At 44.7% G+C, this 12,980-nt stretch overlaps 1 pseudogene; it reads right to left on the minus strand.

The window, feature by feature from the left end:
* Window positions 1-401: 401 nt before the first annotated feature.
* LOC119288970 lies at window positions 402-2,380 on the minus strand (annotated as a pseudogene).
* Window positions 2,381-12,980: the final 10,600 nt, after the last annotated feature.

A 12,980-nucleotide genomic window follows, 5' to 3' on the forward strand; every position in this document is an offset into this window, starting at 1 on the left:
TTGTGCCAAACAAGGCCTAAAGTGGTAGTTTATTGTAAACACTCCAACTCTCGGCCTTTCTGGCCTATCTTTTCTTTTTTACATTTTTTTTGAGAAATTTTCTTCTTTACATCGGCCTCCGTCATCTACGTTTACACTCGAGAGCCCAGCTGGTCCAGTCTCTCCTCTTACAGCCTCTCAAAAGGGCCTTCCGAGGATACGCGGGCCTCATACGCGTACACTGATCTTTTTATTCGGGACTCGTACACTGACCTCAAAAACAGAAAACAGCAAGCACGTACAGTAGTACGTTGGCAGTACGCCATGTGTACGCAGACCATTTACTTAATCACTGATGTAAACACTGTTGCCAGCAGCGCGGTCGTGTAGCAGCTAGTGTGCGTAGTACTACAACCCAGATCCATCCATGTATGAAACGACAAAGACCGACAATCATAGTACAGCTAGTAGTGTCATATACTGTAGTAATCATCAAATAAGCTACTACTCCAGTGATTAAGTAGCACTTCAAATTAAGGAGTATAGATGGCTAGCTAGCATACCAGTACAAATCAAGCACAACCACTTCTTCCTGGATGGAGCGCCCGTGCCTGATCTCAAAGGAAGGAAGGTGCTAGCTAGTGGCACAAAATGAAATTTCAGTGGCACCCATTCTTCTTCCTTGTCAGGAAGTCAACCAACGTGATACTGGGTGGATCGCCCGTGCCTGGTTTCTTCCTGATCGTCGTCGTCTTCCACAGCCTGTCCTCGCCGTACTCTCTCACGGTGCTGCTCCTGCCACATTGTAGAACTGCAGGCACACAAATTAACTTCTTATTTTAGATTGATGATTGATACAAGTAGGCTAGCCTTCAAAATCAATCGACGCTACGTAGTACTCCAAATTATGAAGTGGCGACTGTCCAAATTATGAAGTCTTGAATTTTACACGGCTTTCGTCAGATGTTTTTAGTTACCTCGCACACGCCGTGTAGGAGCAGCCTCTGGAATGGGTCCTGGACATCGAGTGCAAGCAAGTCCCTCGTGTCTTGGATGAAGGCCCTCACTCGTTCCTGCCAAATTGAATCCGAGACACTTTACTGTTAACCTCCCCGCAAAAAAAAACTATACTAAACAACCATGGAATCAACACTGACACTGAAATATGCACATGGCTTCCAGTTTTTTCATATAGACATGCGCACATCCGCACATGGCTTCCAGTTGGATAACTACTGTAATTTACTCCAATTGGGTAACTACTGCAGTTACTTTGGGTGACATTGCTGAAAGATTTCAGAGTTTTCAAAGGACACTAGCTACATGTGTTGTACTACTATCTTCCTAAGCATGGTCACACACAGAGCTGAAAATGCATTGTACGTACTATATATTTGGTTGAGAAAACAGAAAACATAGGTTCAGTAGAAGACACAAGACGGTACACATACTTCGTACATCCGAAGCAGGTCAGGCAGGAAGTTCCTCTTGATAACTTCTCTTGTCTGGCGACCGATACGGTGCCAAGCGTTCAGCGCAATCTCCTCGTCTTCGTCCAGACGACTGTTCTTCCGATCCGCGCATGATTGTCTCATGTGAAATTGCAACAAGTTTGCCTAGACACCATTAAAATTTGTCAACTGTAAATGACCCATGAAGATAAGACACACATCTTAGTACTATAATTTATCTCTGCATCCATGCATCTGGGCCTGGTATATACTGTATTCTACTCCAGTATATGGCGGCATACCTGAACATCCATGTCGATGGTCCTGAAGACATCCCATGCAGCAGCAGAACTTGTCATGCAGAATGCAGACAGGGGCAGCTCCTCACCTACATAACAAGCGCGCATGCGCATGCACATGATCGATCAGAATATACATAGTATTAGAATTGAGCTGTGAGGTCGGCTATGGACCAGAATTTATTTGTTTGACTGACTGATGGATTACCCCATGGTGGCGGAGCGAAGAGGCCTTTGATCTCGTCGGCGCCAAGACGGGGGACCAGCTCCAGCAGCAGCCGGTCGTTGAGCCACCGGCACGATCTCCTGTTGCTAACCTGCACATTATTCATATACGGTGCGTTTTGGCATTTGTTAATAAGCAGCATATTCCTGACGCACACGAATCAATCAACTGCAACTGTATGTAAATACTACATGAGTGTTAACTCCATCGAGTTGTTACTTTTGCTCCAATTACGTTCACGCGCCATCGAGTTTTGACATTGTTAACTTAACAAACCATGTACGTACCTTGGTGGCGCCAATGTGGTCTTCCAGGGCCTGGATCTTGCTTTCGATCGTCGTCTGTCCAGTGAAGGGGGAAGAGCCGAACTGCTCCTTCTCCCTCCGCAGCAGGCCCGCAGTCGCCATGGATTCTTGGCACGAACTCTCTCCCTCTCCCTCTCCCTCCCCCTCCCTCCCTCCCTCCCTCCCTCCCTCTCTCTCTCTCTCTCTCTCTCTCTCTCTCCGGCGAGAAGGAAGGGCTTGGGTGGCCGGAGACGGAGACGGCGGGACAGAGCGGGCGCAGCGAGTAGTGTGGTGCGACCGGTCCCTTATATGCGCACGTTTGGTTTGGTAGATTGAGGGCCACGGAACCGGCACGAAAGCCTACAAGGAGAGGTCGATTGAGGACCACGGAAACGGCACGGATACGTACTGGGCCCGCCTATGAATTCATAACAAATCCGAGCCTGTCTCACCAGAGAAGGATGATACCAAAGCAACTACTCCCTCCGTTCCTAAATACTTGTCTTTCTAGGCATTTCAACAAATGACTACATACGGAGCAAAATGAGTGAATCTACACTCTAAAATATGTCTACATACATCCGTATATAGTAGTCATTTGAAATGTCTAGAAAGACAAGTATTTAGGAACGGAGGGAGTAGTTAACTAGCGTTTTTTCGCGAGTCTCGCAATGATCAGCGTCACTTGACGCGCTTTCAGTCATTCGTCACGTGTTGCGCTCTGGAAACTCTCTCTGGATTTTATTTTATTTTTATTTTTCTGCACGCGTTTTCGGCTTTTTCAACGTTTTTTTTTTTACTTTTTGGTTTTTCACTAGTCTTCCTTAGCTTTTCAATCAAAAAAAATTTAGGAAAAAAATATTTTGCGCGAAAAAATGCGTTTTCTTTTTCTTTTCTTTCATGAGAGTCACGGTTTTGCTTACGCGAGAGGCACGGGTGTGATTTCGCGAGAGTCACGGTCGTGCCTCTCGGAAACGAAAAAAACGCGTTTTTTATTTTTTTTTCTTTCGCGAGAGTCACGATTTTGCTTTCGGGAGAAGCATGGTTGTGCCTCTCGGAAAGGGAAAAAATGTGTTTTCTATTTTTTTCTTTCGCGGGAGCTACGGTTTTACTTCCGAAAGAGTCACGGTTGTGCTTTCACGAGAGTCACGGCCGTGCCTCCTCGGAAACGGGAAAAAAACGTGTTTTCTCTTCTTCTTTTTTTCGCGAGAGTCACGGTTTTATTTCCCGCGGGAGGCATGGTTGTGATTTCGTGAGAGGCACGGCGTGCCTTTTCGGAAAGGAAAAAACCCATGCTCCCGGTTTGGGTTTTTCGTGACTCTTGTGAAAGAAAAAAAAACAGAAAACACGTTTTGTTTTTCCCTTTCCTAGAGGCACGGCCGTGACTCTCGCGAAAGCACAACTGTGCCTCTCGATGAAGCAAAACCGTGACTCTCGCGAAAGAAAAAATACAGACAACACGTTTTTTTTTCGCTTCCGAAAGACACGGCCGTGACTCTCGCTAAAGCACAACCGTGCCTCTCAGAAAACGTATTTTTTCGCGAAAAAAAATTTCTGAATTTTTTTGATCAAAAGCTAAAGAAGACCGTGGGAAAATCAAAACGTTGAAAAAAACCCGTTTAAAAAGCCGAAAACGTGTGCGAAGAAATAAAAAAATAAAATCCGGAGGGAGCGTCCAGAACGCGACACGTGGCGAATGGCTGAGAGCGTCAAGTGACGCTGATCGTTACGAGACTCCCGAAGGAGCGCTCGTTAACTAGTTGCTCCCGGAAATATCAGAGAAGGATGATAACGAAGAAAAATTGTGCTAGGCCTTCTTTACGGCAAATCCTTTTTTCTCTTGTAATGCGCGGAATATAGAGTGAGCAAATGAGCATGCCCACAGGCACCTAAGCCTGGCCCGGTTAGGAAGGTGAATCCTATATAAGGCTGGCATTTCCTATTTAACGCCACATGCGCCGGTTTTAGTTCTTTTCGCAAACCGGCGCCTGCAGCACTCCCGCGATGGGCCGGCCCAATTTCTTCTCTGTGTTTTAATTCCGCAAAAAGATTGACACGCTCTTGTGGTGATTCGAACACGCGCGTCTCTGATGAAGTTTTTGTTGGAGTAACCTCTGCGCCATCATAGCGGGATCTGTACAATGAGAACTTTCTCTTTTATTTGTTATATATTCTCCCGCTTAGCCAGTTTCCTCCCTTTTTATTTTTTATTTTTTTCATTTTTCGTTTTCCTTTTTTCCTTTTCCGTTTTCTATTTTCTTTTTCATCCTGATTCATTGAATTGTTTGTAAATATGTTAATTTTTTTTTGAAATTTGATGAACTTTTTTCAAATTTGTGCACTTTTTCCCAAATTGGTGAAAAAAATTTCAAATTCGGTGAACTTTTTTGAAAACCGATGAACATTTTTTCAATTTTGATGAATTTTTTTTCAAAATCATTGACTTTTTTAAAATTAGATGAACTAGTTTTCAAATTCAATGAACTTTTTTCAAAATTAATGAACTTTTTTTCAAAGAACCAAAAGTTTACGTTTATATTCAATGAACTTTTTCAAATTTTTGGTGAACTATTTTTTCATTATTGATGAACTTTTTTCAGAATCATTGAACTTCTATTGAATTCGAATCAAAGCTGGATGGTTGAAGTGGCGCCAAGCTTCTGGCATTCTCTATGACAAGAGAGTGCCATAAAAGCTAAAAGGCAAGTTCTACAGGACGGCGGTTCGACCCGCAATGTTGTATGGCGCGGAGTGTTGGCCGACTAAAAGGCGACATGTTCAACAGTTAGGTGTGGCGGAGATGCGTATGTTGAGATGGATGTGTGGCCACACGAGGAAGGATCGAGTCTGAAATGATGATACACGAGATAGAGTTGGGGTAGCACCAATTGAGGAGAAGCTTGTCCAACATTGTCTGAGATGGTTTGGGCATATTCAGTGCAGGCCTCCAGAAGCTCCAATGCATAGCGGACGGCTAAAGCATGCGGAGAATGTCAAGAGAGGGCGGGGTAGACCGAATTTGATATGGGAGGAGTCCGTTAAGAGAGACCTAAAGGATTGGAGTATCACCAAAGCTATGGACAGGGGTGCATGGAAGCTTGCTATCCATGTGCCAGAGCCATGAGTTGGTTACGAGATCTTATGAATTTCACCTCTAGCCTACCCCAACTTGTTTGGGACTAAAGACTCTGTTGTTGTTGTTGTTATTGAACTTCTATTGAATAGGGCAAAGTATTTTTGCATGTTCATAAACTTTTTTCGAAATATGTGATATTTCAGTTTTTTTAAAGGAAATCATGTAACATCGGCTTTAATAGTTTTTAAACATTTTGTGTTGCAATTAATCACTTCTATCCGCATGTCCGAGTGGTTAGCCGAACGCAGTACGTTGTGTGGGTCGTGAGTTCGATTCCCCGCAGTGGCGCTATTTTCATGATAGGGTTTCACGCTTTTTTGTGCGGTGCCCGTTCGTGGGGGGGCCACCCCGCGCTGTAGCGAGCGCCGCATCTCCTAATCGACGCTGCAGAGCACCCTATGAGGCTTGTTAGTGTCAAATCTTCGCGGCTTCGCTGAGAGCGAGAATCTGTCGCTTCCACTTGGGCCGACCCAAGATTTGCTTCCCTCCTGTTTCTTCGTTGCGTTATCTTTGGGAAACGGTTCCGGTTTTGGGAATCTTCTGGAAGGTTCCCCAAGATTTGCTTCCCTCCTGTTTCTTCGTTGCGTTATCTTTGGGAAACGGTTCCGGTTTTGGGAATCTTCTGGAAGGTTCCTGCATTAGTTTTTCCTTTTTAAACCAGGTTTGTTCTCTTTTTTATTTCATTTTTTCTTTTTCTCTGCTTATTTCTTTCTTTTCTTTTCTTTTCTTTTTGCTGTTTCTTTTCTCTGTTTTTTATTTTGTAGTATATAAAAGGTCCATCGCGTATTAAAAAATGTTCACCGTATATTAAAAAATTATTCACCTTGTATTTAAACTTGTTCATCATATATTAAGAGATTGTTCATCGTATACTACAAAATGTTCATTGCGTATTTTGAAAACTTGTTCATCGTATATTAAGAGATTGTTCAATGTATACTACAAAATGTTCATTGTGTATTTTGAAAACTTGTTCATCGTATATTAAGAGATAGTTCAACGTATACTACAAAATTTTCATTGTGTATTTTGAAAACTTGTTCATCGTATATTAAGAGATTGTTCAGTGTGTTCTTACAAATTGTTCGGCGTATATCACATAAATGTTGAATGTACATTAAAAAATTGTTTAGACTATATAAAAAATGTTCATTTTTTCATTTTTTTCACATTTTTTCAAAATTGTTTGTGTTTTAGAAGTTGTTTCAATTTTGAAAAAAAAACCATATTTTTAAAGAAATTTGTTCACGCGAGGGGTCCGCCTCTGTTGCTATTACTTAAACATTTGCGCTGCGTTTTTGCTAAGCAGAGTGGCTAGCTCGACCGGTTGCCAACTGTAGTTCGTGGCGTGTGGTCGGGGGTTCGAGTCCAGACCCCTGCTTAATTCTCGCGAGTTTTTACATTCAGCGCCTGCAAATGGGGCGGCCCCGTTTTGCGCGCTCTTCAACGAAGGCTCTTCTGTTTGCCGCTCGCGGGCGTCCAATAGGACCTCTCGGTTAGGAAGTGACAACGGAGAGGAGAGGGATGGACCGAAGGCGCGGAGATGGATGTGGAGGAAAGCATTAGGACTGAGCCGCCGTCGACGAGATGATCAACATGAGAAGGACATGATAGAACTGCTGCAAAATTGGTGACTAGTGATACTTCTTGAGCTTGCGTTGATTTTTTCCTTGAAGAGGAAAGGATGATGCAGCAGAGTAGAGATAAGTATTTCCCTCAGTTAAGAACCAAGGTATCAATCCAGTAGGAGGCATAAGCAAGTCTCCATGCACCTGCACAAACTAACAAATACTTACACTCAACGCCAAAAAGGGGTCGTCAATCCCTTCACAGTCTCGAACAAGAATGAGATCTAATAGAGATAGGTATAAAAGATTACTAAAACATAAACTAAAACAACTAAATTGCAACAAAATATTTTTTGAGTTTTTTGGTTTATAGATATGAAAATATATGATGGAAAATAGACTTGGGGGTTTCACTAGAGGCTTCTCTCTTGAAGATAGTATATGGTGGGTGAACAAATTACTATTGAGCAATTGATAGAAAAACGCAAAGTTGTGACGATATCTAAGACAATGATCATGAATATAGGCATCACGTCCGTGACAAGTAGACCGAAACGATTTTGCATCTACTACCATTACTCCACACATCGACCGCTATCCAGCATGCATCTAGAGTATTAAATTCATAAGAACAGAGCAACGCTTTAAGTAAGATGACATGATGTAGAGGGATAAACTCAAGCAATATGATGAAAACTCCATCTTTTTATCCTTGATGGCAACAATACAATACGTGTCTCGCTACCCCTTCTGTCACTGGGTGAGGACACCACAATATTGAACCCAAAACTAAGCATCTCTTTCATTGCAAGAAAAAACAATCTAGTTGGCCAAACCAAACCGATAGTTTGAAAAGAAATACAAAGATATTTTAATCATGCATAAAAGAGTTCAGAGAAGACTCAGATAAAATTCATAGATAATATGATTATAAATCCACAATTCATCGGATCTCAACAAACACACCGCAAAAAAGTATTACATCGAATAGATCTCCAAGAACATCAAGGAGAACATTGTACTGAAGATCAAAGAGAGATAAGAAGCCATCTAGCTACTAGCTATGGACCCATAGGTATGTGGTAAACTACTCACGCATCATCGTAAGGGCAGCAAGGTTGATGTAGAGACCCTCCGTGACCGAATCCCTCTTCGGCAGGGTGCCGGAAAAGGCCCAAGATGGGATCTCACGGGAACGGAGGCTTGCGGCGGCGAAAAAGTATTTTGGTGGACGCTTCTGGTGGTTTGGGAATATTTGGAAATTTATAGAGCAAGAATTAGGGTTAGGAGACCTCCGAGGGGCCCATAAGCCCTCAAGGTGCTCCGAGGGGCACGCCTAGAAGGCTTGTGGCCTCCTCGGCCATCGTCTGACCCCCCCCCCTCTCCAAGCTCCGTGTTTGTCTTCTGGTCCAAGTAAAATCATCGTCAAGTTTTATTTCATCTGGACTGCGTTTGATATTCCTTTTCTGTAAAATTCAAAAATAAGGAAAAACAGAAACTGGCACTGGGCTCTAGGTTAATAAGTTAGTCTCTAAAATAATATAAAATAGCATATTAATGCATATAAAACATTTAAAATAGATAATATAATAGCATGGAACAATAAAAAGTTATAGATACGTTGGAGACGTATCAAACATCCCCAAACTTAATTCCTACTCGTCCTCACGTAGGTAAATCACTGGTACGCGTCGGTACTATACAAACAATTTTTATCCCCTTTCCACGCGGCATTTGAAACCGTCGCCTAGTGAGTGTGGGCGATAGGGGGGGGGGTCCTTCCCACATGACCCAGAAACCATCGGGGATAGGCCTTCCTGGCACACACGCTCGGCAAAATGAGGTCGTGTACGATCGGCGAGCGCTCAAATACGGAAATGCGTACAATAGAGCTAAAAAAATACAATTATACATGCGAAATTGTTTCCGGTCGCAAGTACATCCCACACAGTCAGTCCCCGCTAAACATTTCCGTTCGTATGTACATCCCACACAGTCGCTCCAAGGAAAACATTTTCGTTCACAGGTACATCACAGACAATTTTTCCCGTTAAATCGTTTGTGATAGCGTTGCCGTTGCACACGATATTGATAATTTTATCGTTTGCGTTATTGAATGCATCACAAACGGTCCGTAGAAGAAATTGTGTGGCAAAGGCTGTCCATCACACACAGTTTTCATGTGGTAAACGTTTGCGCAAGGTGGCCTAACGCAAAAAGTTTTCAAGAGAAAGTCGTGTGTGATTGTTCAGTGATCCAACACGGTTTATTCCTAAAAACTGTGTGTGTTGCCTGAGGTCATCGCTGAAAGGATCGAGATGGACCTAGAGGGGGGGGGGGGATTGAATAGGTACAATTACAAATTTTAATTGTTACTTAGCAATTTTAGGCACAAGTGCGGAATATGAAAGTGAGCCTAACAATTGTAAGTGTAGTACTAAGTGCTAAGCAAGATAAATAAGTAATACAAGTAAGTAGATAAACAAACACAATAGATATAAGTAAGTGCTAAGAGACAAGTAACCACAAGTAGAGAGTTAGGGTTAGGAATAACCGCAACTCCGGGAGACGAGGATGTATGCCGATGTTCACTTCCTTGGAGGGAAGCTACGTCACCATTAGAGAGGTGGATGTTACCACGAAGGCACACCAACGCCACGAAGGCTCACCCTATTCTCCCTTTGAGACAACACCACGAAGGCGTTTCTCAACCACTAGTGGTAGACCTTGGGGTGGTCTCCAAACCCGCACAAACTTTTCCGGGGGTAATCACAAAGGTCGGTTCCTCTCCGAAAGACTCCTACCTCCTAGGAGTCTCCAACCTCCAAGAGTAACAAGATCGAAGGGGAAAAGCTCAAGACTTGCTCAAATCACGAATTCCTTTGGTGCAAAGAAGGAGAAGGAGTGGATCTATCACTTCATCGGACAACTTCTCTCGAAAGCTCTCAAATCCCTTGGGATCTAAGATTTGGTCTGGAAGTGTGTGTGAGAGAGAGTGAAATGTGTTCTAGGGTTTGTTCAAAGTGAAATGGTCAACCCTCTCCCGTGGGGGAGAAGGGCTATATATAGTGTGAGCTCAAATATGGCCGTTGTAGTGCAAGGCAGGCCAGACATCCGGGCTAGAGGCCGGACATCCGGCCTGGCAAGCCACTTAAAGAGCAAGGCAGAAAACAAAGCAGGAAACAGAAGGGTCGGACATCTGGGGGTCAAGCCCGGACATCCGGCATAAGAGGAAGGCCCGGACATCCGGCAGGTGGCCGGACATCCGGCGCGCAGCCCAGCATAAAAACGTCCTCTGGACAGCTATGCCCGGATATCCGGCAAGGAGCCCGGACATCCGGCGAGTACTGGGAGCCCGGACATCCGGCGTAGAGGGCCGGACATCCGGCAGCAGCACTGCACAAAAGTGCATTCTGGAATGGCTAGGCCCGGATATCCGGCGAGAGGCCCGGATATCCGGGGAGCAGTCCGGACATCCGGCACGAGGCCCGGACATCCGGCACTCCCAGAGACAGAAAGATTCAAAGTAAAGAGGGGATAAAAAGAACTATGGAAAGGAGTATTTTTGACTCGAGCAAGTCTGTTACGAACCCAATCGACCCCCTCTTAATAGTGCGGGATCCTATACTCAAGGAAACAAAATGTAACATCATTTTAACACTTCATCCTTGAGAGAACCCACTTCATATGCTCTTGATCCACACACAATTTGACGAACCGGGTGTTGGAAATATGCCCTAGAGGCAATAATAAAAGGATTATTATTATATTTCCTTGTTCATGATAATTGTCTTTTATTCATGCTATAATTGTGTTATCCGGAAATCGTAATACATGTGTGAATACATAGACACCAACATGTCCCTAGTAAGCCTCTAGTTGACTAGCTCGTTGATCAACAGATAGTCATGGTTTCCTGACTATGGACATTGGATGTCATTGATAACGAGATCACATCATTAGGAGAATGATGTGATGGACAAGACCCAATCCTAAACATAGCACAAGATCGTATAGTTCGTTTGCTAGAGTTTTTCCAATGTCAAGTATCTTTTCCTTAGACCATGAGATCGTGTAACTCCCGAATACCGTAGGAGTGCTTTGGGTGTACCAAACATCACAACGTAACTGGGTGACTATAAAGGTATACTACGGGTATCTCCGAAAGTGTCTGTTGGGTTGACACGGATCAAGACTGGGATTTGTCACTCCGTATGACGGAGAGGTATCTCTGGGCCCACTCGGTAATGCATCATCATAAGGAGCTCAAAGTGACCAAGTGTCTGGTCACGGGATCATGCATTACGGTACGAGTAAAGTGACTTGCCGGTAATGAGATTGAATGAGGTATTGGGATACCGACGATCGAATCTCGGGCAAGTAATGTACCGATTGACAAAGGGAATTGTATACGGGGTTGCTTGAATCCTCGACATCATGGTTCATCCGATGAGATCATCGAGGAGCATGTGGGAGCCAACATGGGTATCTAGATCCCGCTGTTGGTTATTGACCGGAGAGCCATCTCGGTCATGTCTACATGTCTCCCGAACCCGTACGGTCTACACACTTAAGGTTCGGTGACGCTAGGGTTGTAGAGATATGAATATGCAGTAACCCGAAAGTTGTTCGGAGTCCCGTATGAGATCTCGGACGTCACGAGGAGTTCCGGAATGGTCCAGAGGTGAAGAATATATATAGGAAGTGCAGTTTTGGCCATCGGGAGAGTTTCGGGGGTCACCGGTATTGTACCGGGACCACCGGAAGGGTCCCGGGGGGTCCACCGGGTGGGGCCACCCATCCCGGAGGGCCCCATGGGCTAAGTGGGGAGGGGAACCAGCCCATAGTGGGCTGGTGCGCCCCCCTTGGCCCATCCCATGTGCCTAGGGTTGGGAACCCTAGGGTGGGGGGGCGCCCCACCTGGCTTGGGGGGCACTCCACCCCTTGGCCGCCGCCCCCCTAGGAGATCCCATCTCCTAGGGCCAGCGCACCCCTAGGGGGCCTATATAAAGGGGGGGAGGGAGGGGCAGCCGCACCCCTTGACTCTTGGCGCCTCCCTCTCCCCTGCTACACCTCTCCCTCTCGCAGAAGAACGGCGAAGCCCTGCTGCGGTGACTGCTGCATCCACCACCACGTCGTCGTGCTGCTGGATCTTCATCAACCTCTCCTTCCCCCTTGCTGGATCAAGAAGGAGGAGACGTCACGTTGACCGTACATGTGTTGAACACGGAGGTGCCGTCCGTTCGGCGCTAGGATCTCCGGTGATTTGGATCACGTCGAGTACGACTCCCTCATCCCCGTTCTTTGAATGCTTCCGCGCGTGATCTACAAAGGTATGTAGATGCAATCCGATCACTCGTTGCTAGATGAACTCATAGATGAATCTTGGTGAAACCGTAGGAAAATTTTGTTTTCTGCAACGTTCCCCAACAGTGGCATCATGAGCCAGGTTTATGCGTAGTTCTCTTTGCACGAGTAGAACATAATTTGTTGTGGGCGTAGATGTTGTCAACTTTCTTGCCGCTACTAGTCTTATTTTGCTTCAGCGGTGTGTGATGAAGCGGCCCGGACCAACCTTACACGTACGCTTACGTGAGACCGGTTCCACCGACTGACATGCACTAGTTGTATAAGGTGGCTGGCGGGTGTCTGTCTCTCCCACTTTAGTTGGAGCGGATTCGATGAAAAGGGTCCTTATGAAGGGTAAATAGAAGTTGACAAATCACGTTGTGGCTTTCACGTAGGTAAGAAAACGTTCTTTCTAGAACCCTATTGCAGCCACGTAAAACTTGCAACAACAATTAGATGACGTCTAACTTGTTTTTGCAGCAAGTGATTTATGATGTGATATGGCCAAAGTTGTGATGAATTATGAATGATATATATGTGATGTATGAGATGTTCATGCTATTGTAATAGGAATCACGACTTGCATGTCGATGAGTATGACAACCGGCAGGAGCCATAGGAGTTGTCTTTATTTTTTGTATGACCTGCGTGTCATTGAGAAACGCCATGTAAATTACTTTACTTTATT

The sequence above is a fragment of the Triticum dicoccoides genome, chromosome 4A (genome assembly GCF_002162155.2).
Source record: "Triticum dicoccoides isolate Atlit2015 ecotype Zavitan chromosome 4A, WEW_v2.0, whole genome shotgun sequence".
Lineage (NCBI taxonomy): Eukaryota > Viridiplantae > Streptophyta > Magnoliopsida > Poales > Poaceae > Triticum > Triticum dicoccoides.